The sequence below is a fragment of the Scylla paramamosain genome, chromosome 9, assembly GCF_035594125.1.
Source record: "Scylla paramamosain isolate STU-SP2022 chromosome 9, ASM3559412v1, whole genome shotgun sequence".
Lineage (NCBI taxonomy): Eukaryota > Metazoa > Arthropoda > Malacostraca > Decapoda > Portunidae > Scylla > Scylla paramamosain.
In genome coordinates, this window is record NC_087159.1 from 620,896 (window position 1) to 636,053 (window position 15,158).

Here is a 15,158-nt window from a genome sequence, read left to right on the forward strand (position 1 = left end):
TGCGGGAGAGAAGCACCGAATCAGATGAAATGGAGTGAGGGACGCGCCACACCAGACACCACACTCACCACACACAACGCACTAAATGTAACACTCCTCCACCCACGTGAACATAAGAAAGATGCCGCACTCAACAAACACACCGCGCCAAATGTAACGCGAACATAAGAAAATAAGATTGCAAAATGTCAGGTAACCTACGCTAGGCGCTTAAAACTTACCATCTGTCATTTTCGTGTGTGAGAGAGAGAGAGAGAGAGAGAGAGAGAGAGAGAGAGAGAGAGAGAGAGAGAGAGAGAGAGCGGTATAACCAAAGCTAAGTATTATTAGAATTTTGTTCTCCTATTTCTTACGCTTCTATTTACGAAACTCAACACTGCTTTGTTGTAAGGGATCACGTACCGCTTTCTAGACTAGCGTATTATTGTGCGTATACCTGTATCGAGGCAGCAGAACATCGCTTTTCTCATCCAAGAACAAGAGTAGCAGTAAGTGGACGTGGAAAGAAAAGATAAAAATAAAAATCCCACTACAATTCATTTTATTTTTACTTGGGATGGCAACGTTTTTCTAGCCAGATTTAATTATATTTTACATCTTCACGATTAAGAAAAAAAAAAAAAAAAGGTATCTCACCTGCATCCTTCTCCCTCTTCCTGCCCTCCCTCTTCCCCTCCCCCAGGTCCCTCCGCCTACGTGGACTGACTTTCCGACGAGTTTCTAAGTCCTCAAAGTCGTGCAGTGAAGTTCGCGCCTAAAGGTCCGGGCAGCCTGACACCATTTCAGGTCTTGTCAAAAAAAAAAAAAAAAAAAAAAAAAAAAAAAAAAAAAAAAAAAACCTTAGCACTTAGGAAACAATCGAACTGATATTTCTTGAAAATACTCTGAAGCTGAGTGAGTGAGTGAGTGAGTGACTGACTGACTTACTGACTGACTGACTGACTTACCAACTGACTGAGTAGGAGAATGTGGATGGTGGGAGAGAAGTGACAGGGAAGAAGGGAGGAACAGTTAAGCAAGAGAAGATTGCAGGAATGAGTAATGGCTGACTGGGTCTGACTGACTGACTGACTGGTTAACTGGACGATTGAGTAACATTTATATTATAGCTCACTGACAAGGATGACTGACCGGATGACTGGTTGCTTAACGAAGTTGCTTGACTAGCTGGCTGACTGACTAGTTAGGTGATTAAGTAACTGACTGGGTAGGTTACTGGATGACTCACTAGCTGGGTGACTAAGTAACTGACTGGGCGGGTGACTAGATAACTAGCTGGCAGAAGTTATCTAATTAGCGCGCTTGTTGGCCTTTGTGTTGCATCACAGGAATCATTAACCCAGTCACTCAATAATAACAGATGCATATATATAAAGGTACTAGGCCTTGCTGGCGCCCGAGAGTGTAAGAAAGGCAGGAAAAGTGAGTGGCGAGTGTGTGGGGCGACACTGTACCCTCCCCACGGTTTTGGAGGACAAAGTGAAAGATGGAGGCGGAAGGAAGGGCCAGTGAGCTGCGTATGCTTGACCTCTGAGTGGACGTAAGGAAAAAAAAAAAAAATGACACGTTTCGGAAATAACTTGTATCATAAGTAGAGAACGTGCATCCCGTTAAGCTGCCGCGCATTGCAAGGCCACGAGAGTACGTGGTATGATCGCAAGTGACACGTCCGGAAATCAGCGTTTAATTGCGTGTGTCTTAATAGAAAAAAATAGCTGATTTCCAAATTATACATCAAAATATGACCTCGTCTAGTTCAGGAGAGTCCTTCGTATAAATGCACTGGTGTATGTATGTCTGTGTGAGTGTTATTGCTAGTTATCTCTCTCTCGCTCTCTCTCTCTCTCTCTCTCTCTCTCTCTGTCAGTAGTTGCACAGGTCTTCAAGGGTATTTTTACGGTTTTAGTGACAGATTAACAACATTTCTACATTAATAACAGGAGAAACACCATTGAAAACCCTGATAATCATCTTTATAGCTTTGAAAAACAGTCGTGAGGAGAGAGAGAGAGAGAGAGAGAGAGAGAGTAGGAGCATTTCAGTTGAGCCTATTCTGCCCTGGTTCGTGTTTGCTGCGGTGACACGGTGCCGCACTGAGTGAAGATTGCGTTCATAATCACTTATCAGGGGTGGAGTGGGGAAAGGAGAGTCAGGAAGTGAGGATATTTATATTATTTGACATATTATTTGATAGCATGTCAACTTGTGTGTGTGTGTGTGTGGGTGGGTGGGTGTTGGATCAGTGACAGGTGGCGCTGGGGAGTTACCACGGCGAGCGGCCGGCTGGCTGCAGTGTTTTGGTCAGCACTGGTCAATCTTGCCCTACACGCTCTATTAACCAGTGTTTCCGTCTTCCTGACACCTTCTTCCTGCACCAAGCACCGTCAAGCATCACCAGAGAGGCACGAGTACGTAAGGTGAGTCCAGCGGGGCCAGTCTCTCCTCAGTCAGCCTTACTGCCTTCACAACACCCTAATCCTTCCTGTAGTGTCTTGTATTCGTTTATTTAGGATTCATTATTCGTTATTTAGTTTTTTTAGGGGTTAATTATTTATATTTAGGTTTTGTTTACGTTTGAGTCTGGAAAGAGTTGGAAATTTATTCAAATATTTAATGTTCGCCAATATGTAAACAAGCCGTCAGCTGTGTTATTAGCCATTATTTGCCTCGTCTCTCACTTATTGTAAGCCTAACATATCACAAGATGGATCCACATGTCTAGCCTTCATATCCGCTGGTCAGGTATATCCGTCATTGCCTGGTTTTGGTGTTATATAGGAATAAATAAGGCAACATGGCCGCCGGCTCCCCCACTGAGGTCGCCGCCGAGGGCCGCCATGATAGGCTGGCCCCTGTTCCGGCTTGTTGGTTCCAATATTTTTTTAAATTTTTCTGAATTGATTTATTTGGCTTGTATAGTAAGATTTTATGGTTTCTAAAAATATTTCGTTGCTTTTGAAGTGTTTTTCTTGCTTCAGTTAAGTAAATGTGCTGAATTTGGTGTTGTTTTTTTATGTAGATAAGGGGCAGTTTGTACGGTGAAATTTACCCAGCCTGGTTTTTGGCTTTTTTATTTGAGGCTTTAATGAAGATTTTATTGCTTCAAAAAATCGTTTATGATTTTTAAAGTATGTTGCGTTCCTGTTGAGTTAAGTAAGTGGAATTTGAATAGGCTTATTGTCCCGTTGAAAGTGGCAATTTTGTCATTTTTTAGCTTCTTTATTTTTTTATTGTAGCTTGTAACTAAGTGTGCATTATTTTAAAAAATAGTTCAGATTTTTTAAAATGTTTTTTTACCAGTGTAAAGTGGAATAGGTGGACTTTTCAGTGTTTTTAATGGTGTCAAAATTTCCAACACTTTTTCCATATTTCACATAATATTTCTTTATAACTACTGAGACTGGAGGTGTTTTGATATTGTGAATATTAATTAACGTAATTGTCAAGTCAGAATATATAATGCATTCGAGCCTAGCTTCATTTTTTCTAAGGGTCAATTTCAAAATGAAATACATTACGTACGTATGGCAGCGGGGCGCCGGCACCACGCCTGTGACGTCATCAAGGATTCGGGACTCGGTCTGCTCCAGTGTCTCCTCAATATTTACCGTAATTTCCAGTGTTTTCCAAGTGTTTCCAGCTGTTTCTAAAGTCAGGCGTGTAGATAGTTGTAGTAGAAGGAAGAAAATAAGAGAAATGAAAGAGAAGGAAGAAATAAAAAGAAATGGAGGAGGAGGCAAAACAGGTAAACAATATTTAGCTTAGTTTCCCTTGCTGCGCTGCAGTTCTCTGTAATATTTGGTGTGTTTTGGGTGTTTTACGTGTTTAGGATGTATGTAGGAATATTGTGGGGTGTTTAGAGTGTGTTTTGGTGGTGTTTAGGTGTGTTTTGGGTGTATATTTGCTGTTATCATTGTGTTTTGGGTGAATTTTGGGTGTTTTAAATGTGGTTTAGGATGTTTTTAGTTATATTGTAAGTGGTTTGAGTCGTGTGGGGTGTTTTGAGTATATTGTGGGATGTTTTTGTGTGTTATGGGTGTGCTTGGGGGTATATTGAGGTGTAGTGAGTTTGTTTTGGGTTTATTTTTCTGTTTTAAGTGTTTCGGTGAGTTTGGGTGTGTGTGTTAGGTCTTTTGAGGTGTATTTGATTGTGTGCAAGTAGTTTTGGGTCTTTAAGGGTGTGTTTGTGGCGTGTTTGTGGTGTTGAGTGGTGCTTTAAGTGTGTTTTGGATGTTTTGATGTGTTTTGGGTGTGTTTGATGAGTTTTGGGGTGTTGTAGTGTATTTTGGGTGTTTATTTTAGATGTTACGGAGTGTTTTGAGTGAATATTCAATATTTGGTTGTGTTTAGGTGACTGTAGTGGGTATTTTGGGGTGTTGTGATGTGTTTTGGTTGTGTTTTGGATGTTTTGAGTGTATTTTGAGTGTGTTTTGGTAAGTTTTGTTGCATGTAGGGATGTTGAGTGTTATATATATATATATATATATATATATATATATATATATATATATATATATATATATATATATATATATATATATATATATATATATATAATGGGAAGGCAATGAAAAGAGGGACAAAAGAACATGGGATGCATCGCCTGTGTTCATACCAGGATCTGATGTCAGTTCTTGTGAAGGGCCAGAATGCATATTCCTGATGTCTGGAAGGAGTCGTCTGCCAGCCTGTATGGACACTAGGCTGTAGTTCCAAAACTAACTGTAGGATTCTCTCTAAAATAATCTCTTTGAGATTCTCGCACAAAATTACCTATACGTAACTTAATCTAACCTAACCTAACCGCTACAAGAGTAAATGGGCCGAAACATTACCAGACTTTGGGAATATGCCTCCAGAGGGATACGGGTTAAGGTCGCTTCACACACATCAGTGCCGTATTCGTTCCATGCTGTTCAGTGCTTCAGTGTCAGTAAAAAAAAAATTCATCATTTTGGAATTCAGCGGAAGCATTTACACACGTCCGGCGAAGTACCGTGTTTTGACTGAAGTGATTGTTACGTCTCCGTTCCGTGAAATGGAATATCGTCGTCACTGGTATTTTAAAAATTTTCACGGATGTCAGACAAGTGTTTGAAATAAAATAGAAGAAATTGAAATGGTGATAAATACTCTTTTTAATTGATGTAATTAATCACATTGTACATTATACTTACCAGAACACACCACATCACACCACACCACATCATAACACACCACACCATACCACACCACACCACACATCACTGAGCAATGTCATCAAACAGTTTTTGGACATTCTTAAGTACTGGAAAATTTTTGTTTCATCATTAATTAATTCCTCGTACAGAATAGCAAAATCTCCTTCAGTTTCTCTTTTTGTTCCACGTTTCATATACCCACTTTTCTTTTCTTTATTTTTTGTTAAGCAAGCATCTTGCTATTCATCAAGAATTATGACAATCATAGCCAACTCCACGTCTGAAAGGATATGTGTGCATAGACGTCACGAAAGCGACATGGATATCAGTGACACTATACGATACTAATATGGCACTGATAGGTGTGAAACCACCTTTGAGTGTACTATTCAGATAGTGTACCCACTATCTGCCAATTTCACTGGGACAAAAGCACAATTAGGTGATTGTTAAGCAGAAGAACAACAATAATAATAATAATAATAATAATAATAATAATAATAATAATAATAATAATAATATAATAAAAGGAGTTAAGCCATCTATATAGTTAGCTAGATTGATATCATTATTATTGTTATCATCATTATTACATATCAAGGTATTGTGACATTATTATTAATAATATGTTATTATTATTATTATTGTTATTATTATTATTATTATTATTATTATTATTATTGTTATTATTATTATTATCATTATTATATTTCAGCTATCCAACATCAGAACAGTATATGAATATGGCAAATGCTGTTTTGACATCATTTCCTGCCATCCTGAGAAACAGTGATCTCGAGGAGCATGAATTGCAGCTGCAATGGAAATTGCGCATCCAGCGCAAGTTTCAGAATTCAAGAAAGAGGCAGGATTCCTCAGTGACTGAGGTGATGTTAAGGAAAAAGAAGATCCCTTGCATAGCGCCAAAAGAGACTACGTGTCCACTGATGTATGGAGTAAAGGCTTACCTTCCACCAAGGCCCCATTCAGAAGATGATGAGTCATTAGAGAGACATAGACAGTGACTTGCTCTACATTGGATGAAGAAAGATCCCGAGTTAGATAAGGTATGTGATATTTGTACGCTTGATTTATCTTTTTTATATTTCAGAGACTTCTTTACTGGTGTTGTTTAAAAATACCTGCTCTTATGTAAGCAATTTCAATGGTACTGGTGGATAGCCACTGAAAAATGATGCTTGTGTATATATATATATATATATATATATATATATATATATATATATATATATATATATATATATATATATATATATATATATATATATATATATATATATGAGGGAGAGAGGGAGGCTGGCGGGACAGTCAACTTATGAAAACTAATTTTACTTTAATGATTTTCCTCAGGCTGAACGCCTCATGCAGTTGACACTCTCTGAGAGACGTAAAAAAATAATCAATGGGAACATTCTTGTAGCAGAAATCCTGAACTTGTACCCGTGGATTCAGACTTTTGATGGCATAAGTGTGTATATATGTACACTTTATGGATTTTGCTACATATTGTTACTAATTGTCAACTTTATTTGTAGGGCTATAATGTATATAGCTATTTATATTTTATAGTAGGTAATTGATATTTAACTACTGGTACTTCCATTCTCCCTCTCAGGCTCAAAGGCCTCAGTGACAGGAGATAAGCACTCATAACTAAGTACAGTTATTGCAGATGCTCATCTCTGTAACCTTCACTTATAATTATTTGATGCTTATATCTTTACAGATAATCAAGGAGTTCCTGAGATTAGAACCACAAGCGGATGAACCAGACCCAAGAGTAGCAGTTTTGAAAGGGCTGGAGAAATATAGGCTCCCAATAATTGCCATTCTCAAAAAAAGAAAAGCAGTTCCTCTGTATATGGAAACCTTACTTGAACTCTATGACCACGATGAAAGTCAATGCGAGTAATGTCTAGTTCAATTTGTTCATTTCAGTAGCTGGTAGCAATTTAATATATGAATCTTTTCATCATTAGCAATGCATCTTTCACTTTTATAAGCCTAGTATTCATGAAACTATGCTGCATGCAAAAATCAAACATTGTATTAAGCATGACCTATCTAACTGTAATGCTTGCACCAATTTCTATAAAGGTACTAATTTAATTGTTAAATTCCTGCTCTTCTATCAAATTTTTGGCTGAGTGCTATGGCTAAATAATTGTTTGCAGCATAAGTGATGTTAAAGATTTTAATAGGTGTAAAGCATCTCTCTCTCTCTCGTAAGGAAAGACATTATTTCTAGTGTAAATAAACCCAATAGGCTGTCCAATTTAAAATTTAAAATGTAAATATTATCAATCTTTTTAGAAATGTTAGCTGCATCCTCTTCCCTTGCAGTCCATTAAGACAGGTCACTAATTCGTGTGGAGATAGAATTCTTGGAGTCACCTTTGCCGGCACTAGCGCAAGTGCAAACAGTCTGATAAAAGTTTCTTCCATGGTTGTGATGAAGTTCAGGACTTCTCACACTGTTTTGGTGGATATGATTAGAAGAATCGGGAGTTCGGAACATCAGTGCATTATGTCGGGGCATGTAGGTTCGGCTGGGGTTTTCTTTCTTTCTTTTTTTTTTTTCGATCAGTACTCATCATATTCTTACGAGGACTTGCTAGACAAAGCATTATTGCATTACGATATTACCCAAATAGTGTCTCAAGTAAAAAACATAACCGCATACTCGTACAAAAGATTTGCTGCTGTGACACAAAGGACAAAAATCATTAGTATACTGGTCATTCTGAGCATTCAATCAAAATGCTTGTCATTCATATAATTAGTAGAACCATTGAGGAGCTTTATTTTTGTTAATTCTTATGTGATAAAGCAATAATTACAGGAGACTTTTAAAAGATTGGTACTCAAATTAGTGGACTGTCCTATTGGATGTGACCATATCTTCACTTTTTCCTTATACAGTTAATTTTCTTTTGTTTATTTGATTTACTTATTATCATATTTATTTATATATTTATTTATTTGCACCAGATGCTTGCTTAGTTTTATTGGGGTTACTTCACCTGCTTGGAGAAAGGAAAGACTCCATTTTTACTAAGGTTAAATTTCAGTACCTTTGATTTTAGAGTGGTGTGTATATATTGAAATTTCTGAATATATTATCACCTTAAGATATACATCTATATATAAATTTTATTTTAATGTCAAAATGTTATTAATGTTTACACTATTATTTCTTCCTTAAGGTACCAGAAGAAGAACTAAGAACAGGGCAGTCAAGGTACCAGAAGAAGAACTAAGAACAGGGCAGTCTAGTGTGTATTTGATGGTGCACCTGTAGCTGAACCAACATGTATTTCTATGGCTGTAGTCTCATTGGTAGCAGGGCTTTGTGTTTAATATTGAACACCCAAAAAATTGTGAACATTTCCTCCGTTTCACAACATCCCATCTCTTAGGTATCAAGTATGACAAAGGTAACACTTCAAAAACAAGATCTCTACTTGTAAAACTCAATGAAGTAAAGACAGAATTGAGCTACAAAAATGCATAAATCTGCTTCCAAATATATTCAACTCCACACATAATGCCTCTCTCTCTCTCTCTCTCTCTCTCTCTCTCTCTCTCTCTCTCTCTCTCTCTCTCTCACACACACACACACACACACACACACACACACACACACACACACACTAGTCAATTACTAGTTAAAGATTAATCAGTGAAATAAATTCATAACATTATGTTAATAAGTTTTCTAAAAGGAAAAGGAAATACTTGTACTTCCCCTTCCCCCAACCCAGTATTCATGAAATCTTACTGAATTGTTATCTTATGTTATATATATATATATATATATAATGAATGGAGAGTAGACTCTCTCTCTCTCTCTCTCTCTCTCTCTCTCTCTCTCTCTCTCTCTCTCTCTCTCTCTCTCTCTCTCTCTCTCTCCAAATTGGGAAGTATTCTTCATGTACCATATGATGCATATATTTTTATTTATTTTTTTTATGCATTTTTTACTTTTTTTTTTTTTATTTCTCTATGTTATTGCAAGTGATACGTGAAGCTTCTTTATTACTGTTCTGAGCATTTCTGTAGATTTGTTTAGTTAGTATATCCCATAGAAATACTCATTTTCTTTTTTTGTGTGGCTTTAAAGGATTAATGGTGACATGGATATGATCTGGGTTAAAAGCTTGTACAAATAAGGTTAAATGTCTATTTTTGCATTGGTTGTTTCCCTAACTTTCTTAAAAGTACTGTGATATAATGATTAGCAGTGGACTAATTAATTATTCTTTGCAGGGTCTGTAACTCCTTACATTTAATTTATGTTAACTTTACTTACATATTTTTCCTTTAGTTTATGAATGGGAGGAAGGTTTAATATTCATATCTTAAGAGATGCTTACTTTCTTTTCCACATTGCAAGTTTTAGTGATTAATACTCCCAAATGTGTATTATTTACTTAATGGCTTGTCAAAACAGGTTGTTTTTGTGTTGCTTTTTTTTTTTTCTCATGCTAGGATGAAGTGTTACTAATGGAGTTTATTTTTTACATCTGTTTTATATATCATTACAGTTTTGAGGGGAGCTTTCTGTTAAATGTTCAAGTGAAAAGCATATTATACTATAGTTGATAAAAATTATAGTGTTTATTTATTTATTTATTTTTTTAATGCAATGAAATAAATGGAGGGAACATTAAATTGTATATGAATATATTGAATTTATTTCCTATTCTTTCCCTAACCTTGAGACAGCAGTAGCTAGCTGCTAGTATTAAAGGTACTAATGATTCATCATATGCCTAAGAAAGACTAACTAATTAGTCATTTAACTGACTAACCTATGATCCACTTTACTAATGTGGTTAGTAGAAGCAGTGAACAGTACGAAGGCATTAGTCAGATATATTTGAGTAAGACCATACTCAGGTTGAGTGCTCAGTTAGTCACAAATTGACTAACATTATGTTAGTCACTGTGACTAATGCTGCCACTCGTTCTAGACCCCATGGGTTTTACAAAGAAAAGTTAGTCAGCACGACTAACTTTGGTTTTGTGTGATATACTTTTTTCTCCAACTCATACGTAAACATACACGTATACACAGGCATTTCTAGAAACCACATTCAGTATGCATATGTTTGCGGCAAGGTACGACATTAATGGTCTTGTTTTTTTACACTAGCAAAATGAATGCTGCTTTTAGACACGCGTGAATGTCGTGTCCCGCAGATTATTAGTATATTTTTAAAATTCTCTCTCTCTCTCTCTCTCTCTTCAATTTCTGCCAGCAACCACCGCCTGCCTGTTAGCAGTGGAGCTGCTGAGGAAAGGAAGAAAAAGAGAAATGTTTCTGTTTCTCTGATGTTATATTTGAACACACACACACACATACAGATGTCAGTCCTCACAAAACGGTAGCACGGTGAACAAGCAACTATAAACACGTTCGCGCATGAGCCTCGTGTTAGTGAGGCAACAGCCCCGCCTCGTATGGCATGATTGGGAGACATTAGCCAAGGCTCCTGTGTCAGCCCTTCCCCATTAAACTGCCAGTGTTCCTCTGCCTCTATGTCCCCGTGCTCGCATTGCCATTGCATGCAGAGGGGTCCCAAGTGCATATACCATATAACAATGTCGAGTATTAATCCTTATAGGGTAAGGACCATCGAAAGGGAGACGGGTTGCAGATGTTCCCTGCTTTCTAGCCAAGCTGCTGCCCACACCAACGTCATGGCCGCTCCAGACTGCGATTCTGACGCACTTAAAAAAAAAGTTTGCTCACGAAGTCTAGAAATCTGCCTTATTCAGGAGGGAAGCCAGACTCGGCGCGGCGCTGATGGATGAAGTGAGCAGCGACGGGGCGGCGGGCGGCATCCAACGAGGTGTGTTTGTCAGGAACTCGCTGATTACTGGAGCTGTATAATGTCGGTGCGTGTTAGTGGAGCTTCGTCACCCACCAACTTGGGCTCAATAGGCAGCGAGGGTTGCCACACGCTGCACCGCGTCTCTCAGGGATGACTGATAATTACGTAACGCGATCACGCATCCGGGGTGGCAACACTCAAGGGGATCCTGCTCGTTGGCGCAAATATATACGAGTATGCTTGCGAAATGTGTATTTTTTCGACCTGCAGATGTGTTCATTACGAGGAGCGGGGACTAGTATGCATACACCCGCCCGTGTTCCTCTTGCACATTACAAAAGTAAAATGGAAAGCAAAATTATATTAAATGTGAGTGAGGTGTTGTACAAGATTTAACTTGTTTGTAGTGGTTGTAGAGTTGCCTATGGTGTGCTCAAAGTGCTGCAGGGGATGCCAGGGAGAGACGGTTGTACAAAGCTGTTGCATATCAATAAAAACTGTGGAAATACAGCGGAGTACCAGCCACCAAGTGTGAGCCCGAAGGTATCCAAGATTCGACTCTGATAGGAGTAAGCAAGGCGCGCGGGAGGACGCCACAGAAGATCCCGCTAAAATGATTGAGAGGCGAGAAGCGTAGGAGGGTGGCGGACAGTGCGGGGCTGTGTCCGAACCAGGACACTTAAGCAGAGATGAGGTGAACGTTGAAGGGGCGCGAGGATTATTACGGGCCACCTGCAGGGCGCTCTTGTGTGACGTGTGGCGGGGACACGTCACTTGCTTTCCCTTCCATCACCTGCAATTAAAAGCTCTAACCGGACAGAGCTGTGTTGACCTCATGATGTGACGGGCGTCGCCACGGTGATGTGCCCATGACCATCCCTGTGCCTTCCCCGCTGCTGACCCTCCAGCCTCAAGGTCGTGCCGCTGCCTGTCATGCAAAACTAATTCATAGTTCAAAGAAATTACAGAAGTTTTTTGTCATCATTATATATATATATATATATATATATATATATATATATATATATATATATATATATATATATATATATATATATATATATATATATCGTGAAGGAAACGCCTCAAAAACAGTTGTGCAGGTTACTAGGAGTGGCTGCTGCTACTGCTGTGTGGAGGTGCGAGGCGCCATGGAGTCCGCCGACCCATTCCTACCACCTTGAAAACTGTCACTAAAGCCATTCTAATTAACAAATCTAATATCCTTCCCTGCCACTGCCAGGAACCCACTGAGGACCTGAGGGGCGTGAGGGATACTGGCATCACGCGGCAAAGACGGCAGCCACGCCTCCACCCCGGCCTGGTGTCCTGCTGCACCCGAATGTATTCGCATAATGTTGATTCTCGTAAAAAAAAAAAAAAAAAAAAAAAAAGAACAGTAATAATACGGATAGTTTGCAGGTAGTGCGAAATAATGGGAAGGGCAGCCCAGGTCCCTCCAGGAGTTGTTGACAGTCTTGTGCAAAGTGTTTGGAAATGTTTTAAAACGACACTTTAGCTCGAGTGGACTGACGCCATAAAGGGCGGCGGCAAGGAGGAGCGACACGACGACTGCTACTAACCTTGCCTTTCTGGTGACGGCCTGTGTGTGTGTGTGTGTGTGTGTGTGTGTGTGTATTAACGGGGGTCCTTTCCATTGGACTTAATTTTTTTAACACACACAAACACACATACACACACACACAAACGAAGATACAGTATATATATGAAGCAGACGCACTAAAAAATGTTTCAACTCCCTTTTTATAACTGATCCTCTGATAATTCTCTCTCTCTCTCTCTCTCTCTCTCTCTCTCTCTCTCTCTCTCTCTCTCTCTCTCTCTCATTATGCCACCGAAAACTGCATCATTTCACACCCGGTGACAAATGGTCCCCCTTCTGCCTCTCGTGTGAATTGTTATTGCGTTACATTTTTAATTCATACTTCTGAAAAAAAAAAAAATATTCCGGCATGCAGTGTTTGTAGTGCCACTCCTCATCCCTTCCCGCCCTTCACTCCCTTTGGAGCTCCTCCAACTTAGGTTTATCATTTTATCTTATAATGACTCCACAAATTCATTACAAACTTTTGTTCACTCAGTCTTTATGGTCAGTATCCTGTAAAAATCATATCATACTTAAATCTTCACGAGTTTATTTTTACAATGAACTCAGACACTTGAACTACGATTTCGTCCAAGACAATTCAGACTCTATCATTCGTACTCACGAGCAAATTTTTATGTAAGAAAATATAATAACAAAAACACAGAACGACGTCTTTTTAGTCGTTATTTTTTCCTGACCTAAGCCACTCACACACACACACACACACACACACACACACACACATGCGCGCGCGCGGTCTTGTTTTAGACGGGCGCTTCTTCGCTTCCAAAACTGAACAGACTTCGCCGTAATCTCGTCTCTCCAGTAAGCACACCAGGTCGTCTTAAACTTCAGGTGGCCACTTTCAGCGCACCACTGCCTTCCTAAACACTCGCTTTTCCTCCTCCTCCTATCAGATGAGTACCTTAGCAGCGGAAGGAGGACAGGTGGAGGTACTGATGGTGGTGGTGAACGAAAATGAGGAGGGAGGTGGATCAGGGTGGCCTGAGAATAGAGATTGGGAGTGAGAGGTGATGGGTGTGAGATGAGGATGGAGAGGACAGGAGAGGGAGAGAGAATAATCAAACGGGTAATTACGATGGTGGAATAGTGCTGGCGCCCCCCCGCCTGCCTCTGTAGTACCTTGATATCCTCGCCAGATGGGGATGCACGACAACAGAGACACTAGCCAGAGAAAAATGTGAGGAACGGGAGCATTGCGTATGTGTGATGGGCAGCGTGGCAGAAAAGAGCTAAATGAATGCGTGGTAGGAAAAAAAAAAAAAAAGCACTGTATCAAGAGAGACTAAGAAGATAAGACTGATGTCCTTGTGAGTCTCTGCGAGCAATGGAAATTCATGAAAGTGGAAAGAGCAGGCAGAGAAAATGCGAAGATTTGAGTAGAACGAATCTGTACAACATTTATATGATACATTATGTGTTAAACGTTATGTGTAGCCATAGATGGCTACTTGACGGAGCAGCCTTCCTACCCCCATTTTTAGCTAAAGCGACATGTCAACTCAGGGACTTTTATAGGTAAATATCACCGGCCGGAAGTCTTGACGTGCAAATTAAGCCACACCTCCTTTCTCAACCCCTCTCCTTATCACTTCCATCTAAGTCTCCATTCATTCTCTCTCTCTCTCTCTCTCTCTCTCTCTCTCTCTCTCTCTCTGTCTATCTGCTAATTGAGATTTCTAGGAAAACTGGTAAATTTACGATTACTTTGTTAAAATTGTAATGGCAGGACAGTGTTTTGTACCTTTCATCTTTCTCTGACTCTCCAGTAACTAATCCATAAGCCCAAGGGAATGCTGCCCTTTCACCACCACCCTTCCCGTGCTTCAAGCTCCTAGCTACGTGTGGTGTGTGTGTGTGTGTGTGTGTGTGTGTGTGTGTGTGTGTGTGTGTGTGTGTGTGTGTGTGTGTGTGTGTGTGTGTGTGTGTGTGTGTGTGTGTGTGTGTGTGTGTGTGTGTGTGTGTGTGTATTATATACTGTCCTGAATGTGCAGGTTAAAAGAGAGAGAGAGAGAGAGAGAGAGAGAGAGAGAGAGAGAGAGAGAGAGAGAGAGAGAGAGAGAGAGAGAGAGAGAGAGAGAGAGAGAGAGAGAGAGAGAGAGAGAGAGAGAGAGAGAGAGAGGTAAGTATGACATATGAGCAAGGATGACATGACGAACGGGCAGCTGACAGAAATGAGTGAAGGTTAGAGGAGATCTTTTTCCTGGCCTGGCATCACAGTGACCGGTGATGATGGTGAGGATGGTGATGGGGATGATGGGGATGATGGAGATGATAATGGGGAGGATGAGTATTGGGACGATAATGGTGAAAGGTATGGGAGAAAAGGGAAAAAAAATGACTCATAAAGAATGATTAGATCTTAGCCTGACTCCGTTACTGAAAACTATGACCATTATCATCACTGCCACCACTACCACCACCACCATCTCCACTACTACTACTACTACTACTACTACTACTACTACTACTACTACTAGTACTACT

The 15,158-nt window shown here is 39.6% G+C and overlaps 1 protein-coding gene and 1 long non-coding RNA gene across 2 annotated transcripts in view; one reads left to right on the forward strand and one right to left on the reverse strand.

The window, feature by feature from the left end:
• Nucleotides 1–15,158, reverse strand: part of LOC135103897 (dipeptidase 1-like) — a 195,132-nt gene that overhangs the window by 15,767 nt on the left and 164,207 nt on the right. The window lies entirely within an intron of this gene.
• On the forward strand, nucleotides 6–8,855 carry LOC135103350 (uncharacterized). Its single transcript, XR_010270009.1, has 5 exons — nucleotides 6–2,417; nucleotides 5,896–6,247; nucleotides 6,928–7,109; nucleotides 8,193–8,260; nucleotides 8,408–8,855. It is a non-coding gene; the product is annotated as an uncharacterized LOC135103350 (long non-coding RNA).